A 20946-nucleotide genomic window follows, 5' to 3' on the forward strand; every position below is an offset into this window, starting at 1 on the left:
GGACCCCTGCAGACCCCCCCAGAACCCTGCGGACCCCCCCAGAACCCTGCGGACAGCCAAGGACCCTGACAGACCCTTGGGGACCCCTCAGGACCCCCACGGTCCTTTAGGGACCCCCAAAAGGGAGAGGGCAGAGGGGGGGAGGTGGGATGGGCACTGCTCCCGGGGATGCCGGCGCCGGGGTCCCGGGGGCGTGAAAGGGGAATTGGGGGGGGCCCTCTGGAGGGTCCCAAAGGAGCTGGGGAGGGGCTGTGAGGGTTAGGGGTCTCTGGGGTTTAAGGTTTTGGGGTCCTGCAGGATTCGGGGAGGTCTCACTGTGGTTTTCGGCGTCCCTGCAGCCCCGGGACCCCCCCGGGACCCCTCTCTCCCCCTGGGCCCCCCCCCAGCCACATCGCGAGCGGTTAGCAGCGCAGCTGTGCCGCCGCCCGGTGGCTCAGTGCTGTCCCCGCGCGTCACGGTCGGCACTGCAGATGGGCAGCGGCGAGTGCTGCCTCCAGGAGGCTGAGGGCTGAGCCGCGCCGGGGGGGCTCTGCGCTCCTAGCAGCGACAGCTTCCCCCAGAGGAGCTCTGAGGCCAGCTCCAAGGTTCGGTTTGGGTTCTCCTGGGGATCTCAGACCCCACTGCTCTGATTTCACAGCTGTGTTTCCTTCCCTGCCTAGGGGACAGGATGCCCTCACTCCTGGAGAGAGAGAGGCACAGCCTGAGAGGCCTGGAGCTGTGTGGGCTGTAGATGCTCTTCACCAGCTGGGAGCCATCCCCCCAGGAGTCTTCCACCAGAGAGCCTTCTGCGGGGTGCCACGGTAAGCAGGGTGCAGGTGAAGGGGTCCAGAGCAGGGCAGCAGGGCTGGGGAGGGGGCTGGGGCACAGAGCCCTGGGCAGGGGGCTGGGGCACAGAGTCCTGTGAGGAGAGGCTGAGGGAGCTGGGGTTGCTTAGCCAGGAGAAGAGGAGGCTCAGGGGAGACCTTCTTGCTCTCTACACCTACCTGAAGGGAGGCCGTAGCCAGGTGGGGGTTGGGCTCTCCTCCCAGGCACCCAGCACCAGAACAAGAGGACACAGCCTCAAGCTGTGCCAGGGGAGGTTTAGGCTGGAGGTGAGGAGGAAGTTCTTCCCAGCAAGAGAGGTTGGCCCTGGGGATGTGCTGCCCAGGGGGGTGTGGTGGAGTCTCCCTCCCTGGAGATGTCCAGGAGGGGCCTGGGTGGGGCCCTTGGTGCCATGGTCGAGTTGATCAGATGGGGCTGGGTGGGAGGTTGGACTCGAGGACCTCTGAGGCCTTTTCCAACCTCATTAATTCTCTTCCCATCCTATTTCATCTTCCCCTGGGTGGGAGGTTGGACCTGACGCTCCCCGAGGCCCATCCCAGCCTGGTTCGTGCTGCTTCTGCGTGTTCAGGACAGGGATTCCCTGCTCAGTCTCTCTGCTCAGGGATTCCTCCTCTTCAGAGGTGTGAGAGAGGCTTCCCAGCCAGCCTGAACTATTTCCCCCTCTGCATTTGCCCCCCTGAACAGAAGCACAGGGGGGGAGATGCAGTCCTGTCCTGGCTGTTCTCGCCGGCATTGTGCTTCTCCCTGCCCACCCTGCCCCTTCCTGGGGGCTGCCTGCTCAGAGCTGACAGGTAAGGGGAAGCAGTTCCAGATCTTCCTCACGGCTGTTCCCTCCTTCCCTTCTTTCTGGAGGGAGGCAGTGAGGGGGAGGAGAGGCTCTGCAGATGAGGCACAGCAGCAGCAGAGGGCTATGGAGGGAGGAGAGCAGACTCCAGGGGCCTCCAGGTCAGAGCCGTGCGGTTAGCATCATAGCTCCTGCTCCATCACCACCACCACCACTTCTGCCCCCAGCCCAGCACCAGGGGCAAGGCCCTCACCAGCCAGGACACCACCCAGAGGAGCTCAGCCCCAGCAGGAAGCCCCAGCCAGCACCCCTGGATGGGATTGGGGCGGTCATCACCCCTGGCCCTGACAGCCAGGGGGCTGCCAGGACCCCAACCTTCTGTCACCACCACCATCACTCAGCGTGCACCAGAGACACTCACCAGGGATGCAAGGAGGATCCTCAGCCCAGGCAGGCTCATCCTAGGGGAGCTGCTCTTCCTGGGGGAGGGGATTAAATAGGGGAGTGGGTGGGAGGGGCCAGGTGGCCACACCTGGGGTGGGAGGAGACTCCAGCTGAGCCCAGGTGCCGATGGTTTGAGGGGATGAAGAGGGGAAGTGGGGCAGGTGAGGGACTTCAAGGGTGTCAGGGAGTGACAGGGCTGGGGGGCATGGAACAAAACCCAGAAGGGGGGAGGTTCCGATTGGATGCCAGGAGGAAGCTCTTCCCCATCAGGGTGGTGAGGCTCTGGCACAGGTTGCCCAGGGAGGTGGTGGTAGCCTCACCCATGGGCGATTTGGAGGCCAGGCTGGAGGTGGCTCTGGGCAGCCCGATCCAGGGTGAGGCATCCCTGCCCATGGCAGGGGGGTTGGAACTGGCCGATCCCTGAGGCCCCCTCCCCTCCCTTCCCCTCTTCTCCTCTCCCTTCCCCTTTCCTTCTCAGAGCCCAGGCCTGGACGCCTGGCAGGCTGCTGAGCAGCCCTGATGCCTGCAAGCCGCCGTCCGCTCCGGGGGGAAAGAGACGCTCTCGCTCTCCCTGGCCAAGGCTGGTTCTCTTTCTGGCTCACACAAGGACTCCACAGGTCAGGTGATGAGGTGAGATGGATCTGAGACACGTCGTGGAGCCACTTGTGTAAGCATCTTGAGTCTTGCCGAGAGGTTGTTGCTTGTTCCTGCAGAGAAAGGAGTGCTGGGTGTGTTGCGGTGCATCTTCCATCCAGCTGTGCTCTACAGTCTCTCTGGGACCGAGCGCCGGCTCTGTGCAGTGCCTCCGGGGGAGGGGTGAAGGGCACTGGGAGCGTAGGAAAGCAGAAAGGGTCCCAGGAGGGTTTCAGGACAAGGGAGAACAACAGGCTGCTGATACTGGAAGGATGGCCTGGTGATAAAAAAGAGCGGACTGCAGTACACAGCCTGAAGCGTGAGGCAGGGGGACGCTTGCCTCCCTGCTGGAGAAGATCAACCTGATACGGGATGAAGATAACGATGGAGCAAACTCAGAGAGCAGCAGTGGTGCAGGAGTGCCAGGGAAGTGCTCGGGCTGCTGGATTTCCCCTCTGTAAACTGCCTGTTCTGTACCAATAAATGATTCCTGCTGCAGCAATAAATGATTCCTGCTGCACCAGTAAATGATTCCTGCTGCACCAGTAAGTGATTCCTGCTGCACCAATAAGTGATTCCTGCTGCACCAATAAGTGATTCCTGCTGCACCAATAAATGATTCCTGCTGCACCAATAAATGATTCCTGCTGCACCAGTAAGTGATTCCTGCTGCACCAATAAATGATTCCTGCTGCACCAATAAATGATTCCTGCTGCACCAGTAAGTGATTCCTGCTGCACCAATAAATGATTCCTGCTGCACCAGTAAATGATTCCTGCTGCACCAATAAATGATTCCTGCTGCACCAATAAATGATTCTTGCTGCACCAGTAAGTGATTCCTGCTGCACCAGTAAGTGATTCCTGCTGCACCAATAAGTGATTCCTGCTGCAGCAATAAATGATTCCTGCTGCACCAATAAATGATTCCTGCTGCACCAGTAAGTGATTCCTGCTGCACCAATAAATGATTCCTGCTGCAGCAATAAATGATTCCTGCTGCACCAGTAAGTGATTCCTGCTGCACCAATAAGTGATTCCTGCTGCAGCAATAAATGATTCCTGCTGCACCAATAAATGATTCTTGCTGCACCAATAAGTGATTCCTGTTGCAGCAATAAATGATTCCTGCTGCACCAATAAATGATTCCTGCTGCACTAGTAAGTGATTCCTGTTGCACCAATAAATGATTCCTGCTGCACCAGTAAATGATTCCTGCTGCACCAGTAAGTGATTCCTGCTGCACCAATAAATGATTCCTGCTGCACCAGGGGGGTCCCTGCATGCATTCCCACACGGGAGTCTCCTGTGCCTAGCAGGAGAAAACTCTGCTCTCTTTCTGCTCCATGTCAGTCTAGGAAGTAGCTTTCGGGGTAGCCTGTGGGGCACCGGAGCACCGCAGCAGGCCGCATGGCTTCAGGAGGATCCAAGTGCGGCTGCGTCTGAGGCACAAAGGCAGCAGCGAGGAACCTGCCTGCGGCCTCCGATGGAGGCCTCGGGCGGAGCATCGCTGCCCAGGGGTCCAACCCAAACTGGGTGTGAGAGACATCGACCTCTGGCACATTCCCCACTGTGGGGCAGCCACCAGCCGGCAGCACGGGGGCTGGAGTAGCTGCAGCTGTTTGTGGGGGACCCTTCCCTGCCCCCCTTCATTGCTGCAGCAGAGCTCCCCTTCGGGGGGAGAGGGGATGTGTACACAACTGACTAGGAAAGGACCGAGCTGCTGGCCGGGCAGTTTGCTTCACATTCTGCCTTTTGGGGGGAGAATCAAAGGGAGCGGGGGGATTCTGGGCGGACATGGGGCAGGGGGATGCTGCAGCAGAGGAGCAGGTGAGGGCTGGGGGCACCCCCCTAAACCGCTGACAAGTCTCGGAGGGGACCACAGAACATTTCACAGCGTCAGTGCCATGAGAGGCGATGCGGAGCAGACCCTCTCCAGCTGGAGAGGGAGGAGTTGGAGCGACTGCTGTGTCACAAAACTTTGGAAACGACCCCCCGTCTCCCCTCTCTGTTTTAAAGGCTGTGAGAATCGTAATGAAGTCACACAGGGGCTTGAGCTATAAGCACAGCCTGCGGCCGTACCCATCATAAACAGAGGCTTTTACCTGCGCGCGGTGTAGGGTTTCGATTTAAATGCCAAAACATCCCGAACGGGGCCGGGCCGAGCTGCTGCCCACGCCCAGGGCAGTGCTCAGGGCCGCCCCCGCGTGCGTCACGGGCGGCACCGCCGCCGTGCCGCGGCGCGTGCCGCCCCGAGGGCGCTCAGCGCTGCAGCGAACCGCGCTGAACGCTTGAAATGCTGGAAAGTTGTTAGGGGGAGAAGGGAAAAGGGAGAGAGAGCCTGACTCGATCGCTGACATGGGTACAACTCCTGCGCCGCAGCGAGGCTCCAGTCCCGCCAGGGCGATAGCGTCGCGATCGTTGCCATGGGTTCAGCGCATGCGTCGCAGCGAGGGTTGTTCGCGCGCTCGGGGCTGGCGGCTTTAAAACGGCGCTCACTGGCCCGCCGGGGCTATCGGGTTCCTGCTCGCTCCGTGCTAGGTGAGTGCCTGCCTCCACAGTTCTCCGGGGCTTTCCTCTGGCAGCTGCAGGACCGCACTCTGGCTTTGCTTGCAGGGGGGTTCCCGGAGCCGAGCCGGGACCGTTTGGGAGCCGCGACGGGGCAGGGGACTCGCGCACTACCGGCCGGGGCTGGGGCCGGGGCGAGCGGGCCGGCCGGGCGGGCCGAGGCGGGCGGGCCGGCCGGGGCGAGCGGGCGGGCGGGCGGGCGGGCCGGGGCGAGCGGGCGGGCGGGCGGGCGGGCCGGGGCGAGCGGGCGGGCCGGGGCGGGCGGGCCGGGGCGAGCGGGCGGGCCGGGGCGAGCGGGCAGGCGGGCCGGGGCGAGCGGGCGAGCGGGCCGGGGCGGGCGGGCGAGCGGGCGGGCGGGCCGGGGCGAGCGAGCGAGCGGGCGGGCGGGCCGGGGCGAGCGAGCGAGCGGGAGGGCCGGGGCGAGCAGCAGTCAGGAAGAGTCAGGAGGGGTCTTCTCCCGGTAACAGCAAGTGCTCTTCTAGCGTGGCACCTGTCGTCTTTGTGTTCCTCCCCGTAACTCCAAATTCCCTTCCTAGTGTTCTCACTGCCTTTCCAAGTCTCCCAGTAACTCCCCCACAGCTCTGCGAGTTAAATGAATGCCAGAGAAAAATGAGATGCCTGTGCAGTGTTTTTCTAGGGTGCAGGGAAACCTACTCACAGCTTTACAACGTGAGTAACTGAGAGCTAAGCTTTGCTTTTTGCTCCACTCCTTACCGTTTGACTCTTTGCTTTCTACTTGGTCGACCAAGCAAGGCTGATGTCACTTCACAGTCGCTACCCCGTTGGTGCCTGCCTGCGAGTGCCAGGACCCTTCCCGGAACCACAGGACAGAAGGAGGGTTTGTCTCTCTCGCGGTGCCCTGAGCAGGAGTCGTACCAACACAGGCTCAGAAAGCTGAAACCATCGAAAGATTTAATTAGAGAGCAACAGGCATTAGAGGTTGGTTGATGGCCAGGGAGAAATGCACCGACTGCAAGGCAATGGGGGCGTAGTAAATCCTGGGGAACAGGGAACACGCTCGGAGACGCAGAGCCACGCAACAGCTCTCACAGAGAGGCGCAGCAAAAACTCAGCTGCGTCCCGAAGGCGCAAACCCTACCAAGAAGGGCGTCCGTGGGTCGGGGCTATCAGAAGCAGGGCAGCCCCTCAGCTGTCTCTGTCTTTCCTACCGCGATGCCACGTGGGGGTGGGCGATTGTGGGGGGGTTACAGACCATTGCAAAAACAGGGCGGAGGGCTTGCCAGCGCCGGGCAAACCAACCCCAGGGGCGGCTGCTGCCAAGAGGCCTGGTCACACCTAGCGGAGCATGTTGGAAACTGGGGACATTCAGCGTATCCCACAGCAGAATGTGACTCCGGCTGAGAGAGGATGAACTCAGAGGGGGCACCACACATCAATGCATTATAGTCACTGTGCGAATAGTTAGAAGTCGGTCTAACCTCTTTCCCTCCTGGCTTAACACCAGCCTGGCGTCCAGGACTCAACATACGCACTGCACAGCAACCCACAGAGCTCCTGGGTCATCCCACCTGTACTTGTTCCTGCTGTCCCTGCAGCAATGGACTGTTTCTGATTTTTTTTTTTTCCTCTTTTCCTTTCAAAGTCAGACTGATTCCTGATTCTTCTCCACATCCCTGCCCAGTTCCAGCACCAGAGAGACTGCCCTGAGAGAGAACGAGCCGGGATAACCAGGGACTTGCCTCGAGGAGTCGAATACCACGTGCCAAGAGTGGATGACAGGGCTGTGACAGGGGAGCGGGAGGGGAATGGAGGGGTGGCTTGTGGCGGGTGAACGCCCATTCTGAAGACAGGGTGGAGGGCTTGCGAGTGTTCTACTAAACTCTCTGCTTCCCAGCTGACTCCAAATTATTTCTTGCTGGATTTGGTCCTTTCCTTTTTTTTTTCCCCCCTCTGTTGGGAGGGAGGAGGGGGGGAGCAGGAGAGAGATTCTCAGCCTCGACACCATCCAAGCTCTGAGCTCCCAGGTAAGGGTCAAATCGCTGCAGCGACGACACAGCCGAGGAGCGGGCGAGTGAGGGGCGGGGGCAGCCTCTCCCAAACGCTGCCGGCGGACTGCTTGCCCGAATGTTCCCGGAGGGGACGGAAACCCATGACAAAACGTAAGTATTAGCGTGAGGTATTGTAGCGGAGGAAAAGCCATGCTGTTCCTCCAGAGGTTGCAGAGCAGTAGTAACGTGTACGCCAAAAGGTTTCCAATGGCCCTGAGCGGCAAATTAAAACCGCACAACACACACAAAGGAGACCCCACTGGTTTTATATTCAGTTGTTTAATTTGAATGGAAAGGCCTCTGAAGAGAGGCCAGCTGAGTCGCTCCCCACGCACCCGGAGGAGATGCCCCCCCCGACCGGTCAGCATCCCCCCCCACTTCAGGGGGTTTGTGGGCATCTATGGTGGGTGTGGGGGGTATCAAAGAGGAATTCAGGGACATGTGGGAGCCAATGGAGGGTCACCTGGGGGCACTTCAGTTGGATGGTTAGGGTTAGTTGGGGGGGGGGAGTGGGGGCTGGCTTGCTGGCAGCCTCTGGTGTGTGTGGGGGGTTGGCCAGCTTGGCAGCGGCGGCCTTGTTATTGGGCGGGGGGGTTGGCTGGCTTGGCGGCGGCAGCAGTGTCTGTTGTTGGTTGGGGGGTTGGCCGGCTTGGCAGCGGCGGCTTCTGTTGGGTGGGGGGCGGGATGCGTGGCTGGCTTGGCCACAGCCTTTGTTGTTGGGTGGGGGGTGTTGGCTGGTTTGGTGGCAGCCCATGTTTTTGGGTGTGTGTGGGGGGGGTGGCTGGCTTTTTGGCGGCAGCTTCTGTTATTGGGTGGGGCGTGGGGGGGGGGGCTTGGCCTGGCAGTGGCCTCTGTTATTGGTTGGGGGGGTGGGATGCGTGGCTGGTTTGGCGGTGGCCTCTGTTATTGGGTGGGGATGGGGGGGGTCGCTGGCTTGGCGGCGTCACCCTCCATTTTTTGGGGGGGTTGGGGGGTGGCTGGCTGCAGCAGCTTCTGTTGCTGGGGGGTATGGGGGGATTCGCTGGTGCGGCGGCGGCCTCTGTTTTTTTGGCGGCTTTGGGGGCGCCTGGCTTGGGGGCGGCAGCTTCTCTTGCTGGGGTGGGGGGGTTGACTGGCTTGGCGGCAGCGGCTTATGTGGTTGGTTGGGGAGGGTGGCTGGCTTTTTGGCGGTGGTCTCTGTTGGTGTTGGTTGGGTGGGGGGGTGGCTGGCTTGGTGGTGGCAGTGTCTGTTGTTGGTTGGGGGGTTGGCTGGCATGGCAGTGGCAGCCTCTGTTGGGTGGGGGGTGGGATGTGTGGCTGCCTCGGCAGCGGCCTCTGTTGTGTGTGTGGGGTAGGGGTGGTGGCTGGTTTGGCGGCAGCCCATGTTTTTGGGTGTGGGGGTGTGGCTGGCTTTTTGGCGGTGGCCTCTGTTATTGGGTGGGGGTAGGCTTGGTGGCAGCGCCCTCTGGTTTTTGGGGGGGTTAGGGGGTGGCCGGCTTGGTGGCGGCAGCTTCTGTTGCAGGGCTGGGGGGTGGCTGGCTTGGCAGCGGCGGCCTCTGTTGTGACTGGGGTGGGTGGGATGCGTGGCTGGCTTGTCAGCCGCCTCTGTGTTTTGGGGGGTGTGGGGGGTGGCCAGCTTGGCGAAGGCAGCTTCTGTTGCTGGGGTGGGATGCGTCGCTGGCTTGGCGGCAGCTTCTGTTGCTGGGGGGCATGGGGTGGTTGCTTGTCTTGGCGGCGGCCTATGTGGCTAGGTGGGGGGGCTGTGGCTGGCTTGGTGGCGGCCTCTGTAGTTTGGGGGGGTTGAGGGGTGGCTGGCGCGGCGGCGGCAGCTTCTGTTGCTGGGGGGCATGAGGGGATTTGCTGGCTTGGCGGCAGCGTCCTCTGTGGTTGGGGGGGTGGCTGGCTTTTTGGCGGCGGCCTCTGTTGGCGTTGGGTGGGTGGGGGGGGTGGCTGGCTTTGCAGCAACGGCCTCTGTTATGGGGTGGTGGGCAGGCTGCCTTGGCGGCGGCAGTGTCTTGTTGGTTGGGGGTTTGGCTGGCTTGGCAGCGGCAGCCTCTGTTGGGCGGGGGGGTGGGATGCGTGGCTGCCTTGGCAGCGGCCTCTGTTGTTGGGTGGGGGGTAGGAGTGTTGGCTGGTTTGGTGGCAGCCCATGTGTTTGGGTGTGTGTGGGGTGGCTGGCTTTTTGGCGGCGGCCTCTGTTACTGGGTGGGCTGTGGGGGGGGGCTGGCTTGGCTTGGTGGCTGTGGCCTTTGTGGTTGGGGGGGGGGCTGGCTTGGCGGCGGTGGCCTGTGTTGGGAGGGGGGGGGACTGGCTTGGTGGCAGCGGCCTCTGTTGTGACTGGGGTGGGTGGGATGCGTGGCTGGTTTGGCGGCGGCCTCTGTTATTGGGTGGGGGTTGGGGGGGGTGGCTGGCATGGTGGCGGCGCCCTCTGTGGTTTGGGGGGGTTGGGGGGTGGCTGGCGCGGCGGCGGCAGCTTCTGTTGCTGGGGGGCATGAGGGGATTTGCTGGCTTGGCGGCAGCGTCCTCTGTGGTTGGGGGGGTGGCTGGCTTTTTGGCGGCGGCCTCTGTTGGCGTTGGGTGGGTGGGGGGGTGGCTGGCTTGGCAGCGACGGCCTCTGTTATGGGGTGGTGGGCAGGCTGCCTTGGCGGCGGCAGCGTCTGTTGTTGGTTGGGGGTTTGGCTGGCTTGGCAGCGGCGGCCTCTGTTGGGTGGGGGGTGGGATGCGTGGCTGCCTTGGCAGCGGCCTCTGTTGTTGGGTGGGGGGTAGGGGTGTTGGCTGGTTTGGTGGCAGCCCATGTGTTTGGGTGTGTGTGGGGTGGCTGGCTTTTTGGCGGTTGCCTCTGTTACTGGGTGGGCCGTGGGGGGGTGCTGGCTTGGCTTGGTGGCGGTGGCCTCTGTTGTGACTGGGGTGGGTGGGTGGGTGGGATGTGTGGCTGGTTTGGCGGCGGCCATTGTTATTGGGTGGGAGTTTGGGGGGCAGGCTTGGTGGCAGCGCCCTCTGTTTTTTGGGGGGGTTAGTGGGTGGCCGGCTTGGCGGCGGCAGCTTCTGTTCCTGGGGGGGGTGTGGGGCAATTTGCTGGCTTGGTGGCAGCGGCCTCTGTTTTTTGGGGGGGTTAGGGGATGGCCGGCTTGGTGGCGGCAGCTTCTGTTGCGGAGCTGGGGGGTGGCTGGCTTGGCAGCAGCGGCCTCTGTTGTGACTGGGGTGGGTGGGATGCGTGGCTGGCTTGTCAGTGGCCTCTGTTTTTTGGGGGGGGTGGGGGGTGGCCAGCTTGGCGACGGCAGCTTCTGTTGCTGGGGGGCATGGGGTGGTTGCTTGTCTTGGCGGCGGCCTGTGTGGCTGGGTGGGGGGGCTGTGTCTGGCTTGGTGGCGGCGGCCTCTGCTGTGACTGGGGTGGGTGGGATGCGTGGCTGGTTTGGTGGCGGCCTCTGTTATTGGGTGGGGGTTGGGGGGGTGGCTGGCGTGGTGGCAGCGCCCTCTGTGGTTTGGGGGGGTTGAGGGGTGGCTGGTGCAGCAGCGGCAGCTTCTGTTGCTGGGGTGGTGTGGGGGTTGGCTGGCTTGGTGGCAGCGGCCTATGTGGTTGGTTGGGGGGGTGGCTGGCTTTTTGGCGGCGGCCTCTGTTGGTTGTGGGTGGGTAGGGGGGTGGCTGGCTTTTTGGCAGTGGCCTCTGTTACTGGGTGGGCCGTGGGGGGGGGCTGGCTTGGCTTGGCGGCGGCCCCTGTTATTGGGTGGGGGTGTGGAGGAGTGGGGGGGTGTCTGTCTTGGCGGCGGCGGCCTATGTGGTTGGGTGGGGGGGCTGTGGCTGACTTGGTGGCGGCGGCCTCTGTGTTTTGGGGGGCTTGGGGGCTGCCTGGCTTGGCAGCATCCGCTTCTGTTGCTGGGGTGGGGGGGTTGGCTGGCTTGGCGGCAGCTTCTGTTGCTGGGGGGCATGAGGGGATTTGCTGGCTTGGCGGCAGCGTCCTCTGTGGTTGGGGGGGGTGGCTGGCTTTTTGGCGGCAGCCTCTGTTGGTGTTGGGTGGGTGGGGGGGTGGGTGGCTTTGCAGCGACGGCCTCTGTTATGGAGTGGTGGGCCGGCTGCCTTGGCGGCGGCAGCGTCTGTTGTTGGTTGGGGGTTTGGCTGGCTTGGCAGCCGCGGCCTCTGTTGGGCGGGGGGGTGGGATGCGTGGCTGCCTTGGCAGCGGCCTCTGTTGTTGGGTACGGGGTAGGGGTGTTGGCTGGTTTGGTGGCAGCCCATGTTTTTGGGTGTGTGTGGGGTGGCTGGCTTTTTGGCGGCGGCCTCTGTTACTGGGTGGGCCGTGGGGGGGTGCTGGCTTGGCTTGGTGGCTGTGCCCTCTGTGGTTGGGGGGGGGGGGGCTGGCTTGGCGGTGGTGGCCTGTGTTGGGTGTGGGGGGACTGGCTTGGTGGCGGCGGCCTCTGTGACTGGGGTGGGTGGGATGCGTGGCTGGTTTGGCGGCGGCCTCTGTTATTGGGTGGGGGTTGGGGGGGTGGCTGGCGTGGTGGTGGCGCCCTCTGGTTTTTGGGGGGGTTAGTGGATGGCCGGCTTGGCGGCGGCAGCTTCTGTTGCTGGGGGGTGTGGGGCAATTTGCTGGCTTGGTGGCAGCGGCCTCTGTTTTTTGGGGGGGTTAGGGGATGGCCGGCTTGGTGGCAGCAGCTTCTGTTGCTGGGGTGGGATGCGTCGCTGGCTTGGCGGCAGCTTCTGTTGCTGGGGGGTATGGGGTCGTTGCTTGTCTTGGCGGCGGCCTATGTGGCTGGGTGGGGGGGCTGTGGCTGGCGCGGCGGCGGCCTCTGTTGTGACTGGGGTGGGTGGGATGCGTGGCTGGTTTGGTGTCAGCATCTGTTATTGGGTGGGGGTTGGGGGGGTGGCTGGCGTGGGTGGCGGTGCCCTCTGTGGTTTGGGAGGGTTGAGGGGTGGCTGGTGCGGCAGCGGCAGCTTCTGTTGCTGGGGTGGGGGGGGGGTTGGCTGGCTTGGTGGCAGCAGCCTCTGTGGTTGGTTGGGGGGGTGGCTGGCTTTTTGGCGGTGGCCTCTGTTGGTTGTGGGTGGGTAGGGGGGTGGCTGGCTTTTTGGCAGTGGCCTCTGTTACTGGGTGGGCCGTGGGGTGGGGGCTGGCTTGGCTTGGCGGCGGCCCCTGTTATTGGGTGGTGGAGTGGGGGGGTGGCTGGCTTGGCGGTGGTGGCCTCTGTTATTGGGTGGGAGGGGTGGGATGCGTGGCTGGTTTGGCGGCAGCCTCTGTTATTGGGTGGGGGAGTGGGGGGGTGGCTGTCTTGGCGGCGGCGGCCTATGTGGTTGGGGGTGGTGGCTGGCTTTTTGGCGGCGGCCTCTGTTGGCGTTGGGTGGGTGGGGGGGTGGCTGGCTTGGCAGCAGCGGCCTCTGTTATGGGGTGGTGGGCTGGCTGCCTGGCGGCAGCAGCATTTTTTGTTGGTTGGGGGTTTGGCTGGCTTGGCAGCAGCGGCCTCTGTTGGGCGGGGAGTGGGATGCGTGGCTGCCTTGGCAGCGGCCTCTGTTGTTGGGTGGGGGATAGGGGTGGTGGCTGATTTGGCAGCAGCCCATGTTTTTGGGTGTGTGTGGGGTGGCTGGCTTTTTGGCAGCGGCCTCTGTTACTGGGTGGGCCGTGGGGGGGGGCTGGCTTGGCTTGGCGGCGGTGGCCTCTGTGGTTGGGGGGGGGCTGGCTTGGCGGCGGTGGCCTCTGTGGTTGGGGGGGGGCTGGCTTGGCGGCGGTGGCCTGTGTTGGGAGGGGGGGGGGACTGGCTTGGTGGCGGCGGCCTCTGTTGTGACTGGGGTGGGTGGGATGCGTGGCTGGTTTGGCGGCGGCCTCTGTTATTGGGTGGGGGTTGGGGGTGGCTGGCTTGGTGGTGGCGCCCTCTGTGGTTTGGGGGAGGTTGGGGGGTGGCCGGCTTGGTGGCGGCAGCTTCTGTTGCTGGTGTGGGGGTTTGGCTGGCTTGGCAGCAGCTTCTGTTGCTGGGGGGGGGGGGTGGGGGGGTTGCTTGTCTCGCCGGCGGCCTATGTGTTTGGGTGGGTGGGGGGGCTGGCTTGGCGGCGGCCTCAGTTTGGGGGGCGTGGCTTGGTGGCGGTGGCCTCAGTTGGATCCAACTGAAAGGTCCTTTTGGAGCCCCTCCAGAGCCTCCCCATATACCTCTCTGTGTGCCCGAATTCCCCTTTGATACCCCCAGATCCACCTTAGATGCTAGCAGGCCCCTTAAGAGCGGGGGCAGCACTGACCAGGTAGGGGATTCTCACCCCTGTGTGTGGGGGGAGGCTTCGCTGGGCTCTCCTCAGAGGTTACTTCCATTCAAATTAAAGAGACCAAAACCCAAAGAAACCTCAGGACAAAGAATAAAGGCAAAAGAAACAAAGGATCCCCCCCCCCCAACACACACTGAGGAGGGTTCCCCCTCTTTAATTCCTTGAGACCCATTTCGTAGTTCTGTTTTCAAACTGCTTTGCTCTGCTTGCAATCGGCTTCTACCTGCTAGCAGCCTTTGCGTGTAACGGAAGAGACGCAGCGGGGGTGAGTTCAGAGCCTTGTTACCTGGCACTTAGTGCCAGTCCTGACTACCTATATGAACAGGAGAGATTGGCAGTCTTAGGGCGAGTCGGCTCGGCTCTCTGTGAAGCCGGAGGATTTCCTTCCTCCGAACAGACGGCGGCTCCGCCCAGCCGGGCTGCCTCTCACCAGGCGCGCCGGGGCTCGGCTCCCCCGGGCGCCAGCCGGCTCCGCCGAGGTCTGCTCTCAGCTCGTCTTCCTTTAGCTTCCGTGGGTTCCCTTCGTCCGGCTGAGCTCCGCACCAGGTTAGTGCCAGCCTCTGTCGCTGTCCGCGGTTCCCGTGTAGGTGCTCTGAAGGTTCGATACGCCTGAATGTTCTAGGAGGGGATTAAAAGCCCTAAGACTTCACATAAGTCGCTGGTAAGAAAAGGAGGAAAACTATCTGCAGAAACCAGGAAAACGTGCAGCAGACTTCTGGGAAATAGTCCAACCTCCTCTTTCACAGAAGTAAGGTGAGTTTGTGAAACCGCTCGGCTCCAAGACCTTTAGGAGAGATCCCACAGCCGTCCAGGGCTGTAGCGAGCCCTATAGAACTCCGGCAGTTACCCGAGCCGTGGCGTTCGTCTTTTCCCCCAGATCGGTTTCCGAGGACCGCGGCGGGACCCCTCTCCGTCGGGCCGCGGGGCCCGCCGAGGCGCAGGACCTCTCCGGGCGCCCCTTTAGAGGCTTCTCAGGCAGAGCTCTTTTAACTCAGTCAGATCACCCCAGGAAGAGACAAGAGCCTTCAGGCAGGAAAAGGACTGCTGGCAAGGGAAAGGGGTAACGTGTAAGCCCTAAGGGGGCGTCCCACAAGGGAGAAAGGCAAATCGCTGCCACAGGTAAGAGCCCTCGGGGTGGAACCAGGGGGTTCCACTAAGCATTCCAATGGGGGAGACTGCAAAGGTTTTCATATAGCAATTGACCCTCTTCTTTACTATCCATGTAAACAGGAAAGTTTCAGTTTTAGGGTGAGTCGGCATAGCGCTTTCAGCGAAGGAAAAGATTTTTCCTCGCCTCAGCCGGCGGCGACTCAAACTCCCCGCGGCAGCTCACCCGCGGGGCCCCCCGAGACGAGGAGAGGCGAACCGAGGCGAACGGAACCGGACGGAACCGGCGCGGGGCTCCCCGAGGCGAGGCGGAAGGAACCGGCACGTTGGGGGCTTGGCGGGGCTCAGCTCCTCGCTCAGATTCTTCCCGGTTTCCTCGGGCTCCCTTCCAGGTAAGCGCCAGCCTCTGCCGCTCTCGGGGGTTCTTACGTAGCAGCTCGTTTGAAACGCTTGCACGTTCTCGGAGGGGATTAAAATCCATAAGAGGCCAGCTAACCCTGACACCCCTCTCTTGCAACTTCATAGCTCTGCTGTTTAACTAGGCGCAGCAGTCTGGTATTAATTTGTCTGCAAAGAGGCTTTGAAATGCGCTGCATGGGGTTCTGAAAGACGTAAACTTACAGTGCGTATCTCTAGTACACAACAGCTCACGGATTTTCCTTTGCGTTGTAGGGTTTTTGAACACTCACCGGTTTCGGCGTCGGGTTGGTTTTTCTCGGAACGGAAAACCTGCCGAGCGGAGGCCGGCGGGGCGCTTCCCACGCGCGGCGGCAAGAGACGCCCCCCCGACCGCTCAGCGTAAGTCCGCCGCTTTCAATCGATTCCCCTTTGGTAGGTACGTTGCCAAAATTGGCTTTTCTCTACGCGCAAATCGCTTTTCCGTTCCGGCATCACTTGCATCTCAGAGAGGAGATCCGGTGTGTGGGGGGGTAACTTCAGAGCCTCTTTACCGTCGCAATGAATACCATTCCTGAATATCTCTATAGAGAGGAGAGGATTGTAGTTGGATTTATAGTCTCGGGGCGAGTCGCCTCGGCGCTCTCAGGCAAACGAGAGGGTTTTCTTCCCCTAAAAGGGCGGCTCGGCTCGGCGGCTCGGCTCGGCGCGGCTCGGCGCGGCTCGGCTCGGCGCGGCGCGGCTCGGCGGCTCGGCTCGGCGGCTCGGCGCGGCTCGGCGGCTCGGCTCGGCGCGGCGCGGCGCGGCTCGGCTCGGCGGGGCTCGGCTCGGCGGGGCGCGGCTCGGCGGCTCGGCGCGGCGCGGCGGCTCGGCGGCTCGGCGCGGCTCGGCGCGGCTCGGCGCGGCGCGGCTCGGCTCGGCGCGGCTCGGCTCGGCGCGGCTCGGCTCGGCGGCTCGGCGCGGCGGAGCTCGGCGCGGCTCGGCGCGGCTCGGCTCGGCGCGGCTCGGCGCGGCGGCTCGGCGCGGCTCGGCTCGGCGCGGCTCGGCTCGGCGCGGCTCGGCTCGGCGGCTCGGCTCGGCGCGGCTCGGCTCGGCGGCTCGGCGCGGCGCGGCTCGGCTCGGCGGCGCGGCGCGGCTCGGCTCGGCGCGGCTCGGCTCGGCGGCTCGGCGGCTGCGAAGTATCTACTTAGCAATCGATCCCATTCTTTCCTGTCGATGTAAACAGTTGTTTTATTTTTTCAGTCGGTTTTCAGTCGTAGGGTATGTGTTGCGCAATCGGCGGGCGAGGGGGGAAAACGGTTCCTATCGGCATGTAAACTAAGGAGCCAAAAAATCCCAAATGACGTAAAAAAGCCCAAAGCAAAGCGACGACCCTCGCGGCACAAAGGAAGACCCCCCGTTCCTGAGCAATCGTTAGACATTTCATAGATGTTTTCAAGCCGTGCGTTACCGTATTTGGAATTCGTTTTTACATTACGGAAGCCTTGGTATTTAACAGGACAGATCCAACGGGGGCAATTGCAAAGCTTCTTATGTAGCAATTGGTAATACTCTTGACTATCCACAGAAAAAGCAGGTATTTTTAGCAGGATTTTCTGTTGACGAAACGACGCGGGGCTCTCTGAAACGAAAAGACGAAACGTTGCAATGCTGGCCTGAAATGAAATGGTGTGGGGCTCTCTGAAATCAGACCAGGTGAAATGGTGCAATGCTGGCCTGAAATGAAGTGGTGTGGGGGCCCTCTGAAATGACAAGAGGTGAAATGGTGCAATGCTGGCCTGAAATGAAACGATGTGGGGGCTCTCTGAAATGAGACCAGGTGAAATGGTGCAATGCTGGCCTGAAATGAACTGGTGTGGGGCTCTCTGAAATGAGACCAGGTGAAATGGTGCAATGCTGGCCTGAAATGAAACAGTATGGGGGCTCTCTGAAATGAGACCAGGTGAAATGGTGCAATGCTGGCCTGAAATGAAATGGACTGGGGGCTCTCTTAAATGAAATGATCAAATGGTGCAATGCTGGCCAGAATTGAAATGGTGTGGGGGCTCTCTGAAATGAGACCAGGTGAAATGGTGCAATGCTGGCCTGAAATGAAACGGTGTAGGGGCTCTCTGAAATGAGACCAGGTGAAATGGTGCAATGCTGGCCAGAAATGAAATGGACTGGGGGCTCTCTGAAATGAAATGATCAAATGGTGCAATGCTGGCCTGAAATGAAACGGTATGGGGGCTCTCTGAAATGAGACCAGGTGAAATGGTGCAATGCTGGCCAGAAATGAAACGGAGTGGGGCTCTCTGAAATGAAATGATCAAATGGTGCAATGCTGGCCTGAAATGAAACGGTATGGGGGCTCTCTAAAATGAAATGATCAAATGGTGCAATGCTGGCCTGAAATGAAACGGTGTGGGGCCTCTCTGAAATGAAATGATCAAATGGTGCAATGCTGGCCTGAAATGAAACGGTATGGGGGCTCTCTGAAATGAAATGATCAAATGGTGCAATGCTGGCCTGAAATGAAACGGTGTGGGGGCTCTCTGAAATGAGACCAGGTGAAATGGTGCAATGCTGGCCTGAAATGAAACAGAGTGGGGGCTCTCTGAAATGAAATGATCAAATGGTGCAATGCTGGCCTGAAATGAAACGGTATGGGGGCTCTCTGAAATGAGACCAGGTGAAATGGTGCAATGCTGGCCTGAAATGAAACGGAGTGGGGCTCTCTGAAATGAAATGATCAAATGGTGCAATGCTGGCCTGAAATGAAATAGACTGGGGGCTCTCTGAAATGAGACCAGGTGAAATGGTGTAATGCTGGCCAGAAATGAAACGGAGTGGGGGCTCTCTGAAATGAAATGATCAAATGGTGCAATGCTGGCCTGAAATGAAACGGTATGGGGGCTCTCTGAAATGAAATGATCAAATGGTGCGATGCTGGCCTGAAATGAAATGGTATGGGGGCTCTCTGAAATGAAATGATCAAATGGTGCAATGCTGGCCAGAAATGAAACGGAGTGGGGGCTCTCTGAAATGAAATGATCAAATGGTGCGATGCTGGCCAGAAATGAAATGGAGTGGGGCTCTCTGAAATGAAATGATCAAATGGTGCAATGCTGGCCGAGAAATGAAATGGACTGGGGGCTCTGTGAAATGAAATGATCAAATGGTGCAATGCTGGCCTGAAATGAAACAGTATGGGGGCTCTCTGAAATGAGACCAGGTGAAATGGTGCAATGCTGGCCTGAAATGAAATGGACTGGGGGCTCTCTGAAATGAAATGATCAAATGGTGCAATGCTGGCCAGAATTGAAATGGTGTGGGGGCTCTCTGAAATGAGACCAGGTGAAATGGTGCAATGCTGGCCTGAAATGAAACGGTGTAGGGGCTCTCTGAAATGAGACCAGGTGAAATGGTGCAATGCTGGCCAGAAATGAAACGGTATGGGGGCTCTTTAAAATGAGACCAGGTGAAATGGTGCAATGCTGGCCAGAAATGAAACGGAGTGGGGGCTCTCTAAAATGAAATGATCAAATGGTGCAATGCTGGCCTGAAATGAAACGGTATGGGGCCTCTCTGAAATGAAATGATCAAATGGTGCAATGCTGGCCTGAAATGAAACGGTATGGGGGCTCTCTGAAATGAAATGATCAAATGGTGCAATGCTGGCCAGAAACGAAACGGAGTGGGGGTTCTCTGAAATGAAATGATCAAATGGTGCAATGCTGGCCTGAAATGAAATGGACTGGGGGCTCTCTGAAATGAAATGATCAAATGGTGCAATGCTGGCCAGAATTTAAATGGACTGGGGGCTCTCTGAAATGAAATGATCAAATGGTGCAATGCTGGCCTGAAATGAAACGGTGTGGGGGCTCTCTGAAATGAAATGATCAAATGGTGCAATGCTGCCCTGAAATGAAATGGACTGGGGGCTCTCTGAAATGAAATGATCAAATGGTGCAATGCTGGCCTGAAATGAAACGGTGTGGGGGCTCTCTGAAATGAAATGATCAAATGGTGCAATGCTGGCCTGAAATGAAATGGTATGGGGGCTCTCTGAAATGAAATGATCAAATGGTGCAATGCTGGCCAGAATTGAAATGGACTGGGGGCTCTCTGAAATGAAATGATCAAATGGTGCAATGCTGCCCTGAAATGAAATGGACTGGGGGCTCTCTGAAATGAAATGATCAAATGGTGCAATGCTGGCCTGAAATGAAATGGTATGGGGGCTCTCTGAAATGAAATGATCAAATGGTGCAATGCTGGCCTGAAATGAAATGGAGTGTGGGCTCTCTGAAATGAAATGATCAAATGGTGCAATGCTGGCCTGAAATGAAATGGTATGGGGGCTCTCTGAAATGAAATGATCAAATGGTGCAATGCTGGCCAGAATTGAAATGGACTGGGGGCTCTCTGAAATGAAATGATCAAATGGTGCAATGCTGCCCTGAAATGAAATGGACTGGGGGCTCTCTGAAATGAAATGATCAAATGGTGCAATGCTGGCCTGAAATGAAATGGAGTGTGGGCTCTCTGAAATGAAATGATCAAATGGTGCAATGCTGGCCTGAAATGAAATGGACTGGGGGCTCTCTGAAATGAAATGATCAAATGGTGCAATGCTGGCCTGAAATGAAATGGTATGGGGGCTCTCTGAAATGAAATGATCAAATGGTGCAATGCTGGCCAGAATTGAAATGGACTGGGGGCTCTCTGAAATGAAATGATCAAATGGTGCAATGCTGGCCTGAAATGAAACGGTATGCGGGCTCTCTGAAATGAAATGATCAAATGGTGCAATACTGGCCAGAATTGAAATGGACTGGGGGCTCTCTGAAATGAAATGATCAAATGGTGCAATGCTGGCCTGAAATGAAACGGTGTGGGGGCTCTCTGAAATGAAATGATCAAATGGTGCAATGCTGGCCTGAAATGAAATGGTATGGGGGCTCTCTGAAATGAAATGATCAAATGGTGCAATGCTGGCCTGAAATGAAACGGTGTGGGGGCTCTCTGAAATGAAATGATCAAATGGTGCAATGCTGGCCTGAAATGAAATGGACTGGGGGCTCTCTGAAATGAAATGATCAAATGGTGCAATGCTGGCCTGAAATGAAACGGTGTGGGGCCTCTCTGAAATGAAATGATCAAATGGTGCAATGCTGGCCAGAAATGAAACGGAGTGGGGGCTCTCTGAAATGAAATGATCAAATGGTGCAATGCTGGCCAGAAATGAAATGGAGTGGGGCTCTCTGAAATGAAATGATCAAATGGTGCAATGCTGGCCGAGAAATGAAATGGACTGGGGGCTCTGTGAAATGAAATGATCAAATGGTGCAATGCTGGCCTGAAATGAAACAGTATGGGGGCTCTCTGAAATGAGACCAGGTGAAATGGTGCAATGCTGGCCTGAAATGAAATGGACTGGGGGCTCTCTGAAATGAAATGATCAAATGGTGCAATGCTGGCCAGAATTGAAATGGTGTGGGGGCTCTCTGAAATGAAATGATCAAATGGTGCAATGCTGGCCTGAAATGAAATGGACTGGGGGCTCTCTGAAATGAAATGATCAAATGGTGCAATGCTGCCCTGAAATGAAATGATCATATGGTGCAATGCTGGCCTGAAATGAAATGGAGTGTGGGCTCTCTGAAATGAAATGATCAAATGGTGCAATGCTGGCCTGAAATGAAACGGTATGGGGGCTCTCTGAAATGAAATGATCAAATGGTGCAATGCTGGCCTGAAATGAAATGGTATGGGGGCTCTCTGAAATGAAATGATCAAATGGTGCAATGCTGGCCTGAAATGAAACGGTGTGGGGGCTCTCTGAAATGAAAAGAGGTGAAATGGTGCAATGCTGGCCAGAACTGAAATGGACTGGGGGCTCTCTGAAATGAAATGATCAAATGGTGCAATGCTGGCCTGAAATGAAATGGACTGGGGGCTCTCTGAAATGAAATGATCAAAT

The 20946-nt window shown here is 59.2% G+C and overlaps 2 long non-coding RNA genes across 6 annotated transcripts; both read left to right on the top strand.

Moving 5' to 3' along the window:
- The first annotated feature begins 4910 nt into the window (after positions 1-4910).
- On the top strand, positions 4911-7757 carry LOC137441645 (uncharacterized). 4 transcript variants are annotated; one of them, XR_010987468.1, is made up of 4 exons: positions 4911-5225; positions 5789-5921; positions 6024-6191; positions 6856-7757. It is a non-coding gene; the product is annotated as an uncharacterized lncRNA (long non-coding RNA). The 4 variants fall into 4 exon arrangements; XR_010987469.1 differs by lacking the exon at positions 5789-5921 and having other exon boundaries at positions 6002-6191; XR_010987470.1 differs by lacking the exon at positions 5789-5921 and having other exon boundaries at positions 6006-6191.
- A 6123-nt stretch (positions 7758-13880) lies between these two features.
- LOC137442134 (uncharacterized) lies at positions 13881-15416 on the top strand. Of its 2 annotated transcripts, XR_010987586.1 has the most exons (5): positions 13881-14024; positions 14101-14231; positions 14356-14597; positions 14709-14977; positions 15258-15416. It is a non-coding gene; the product is annotated as an uncharacterized lncRNA (long non-coding RNA). The 2 variants fall into 2 exon arrangements; XR_010987585.1 differs by having other exon boundaries at positions 13881-14231.
- The last annotated feature ends 5530 nt before the right edge of the window (positions 15417-20946 follow it).

Source organism: Melanerpes formicivorus, unplaced genomic scaffold (genome assembly GCF_026170545.1).
Source record: "Melanerpes formicivorus ecotype bairdi unplaced genomic scaffold, bMelFor1.0.p_v2 SCAF_6, whole genome shotgun sequence".
Classification (NCBI taxonomy): Eukaryota; Metazoa; Chordata; class Aves; order Piciformes; family Picidae; genus Melanerpes; species Melanerpes formicivorus.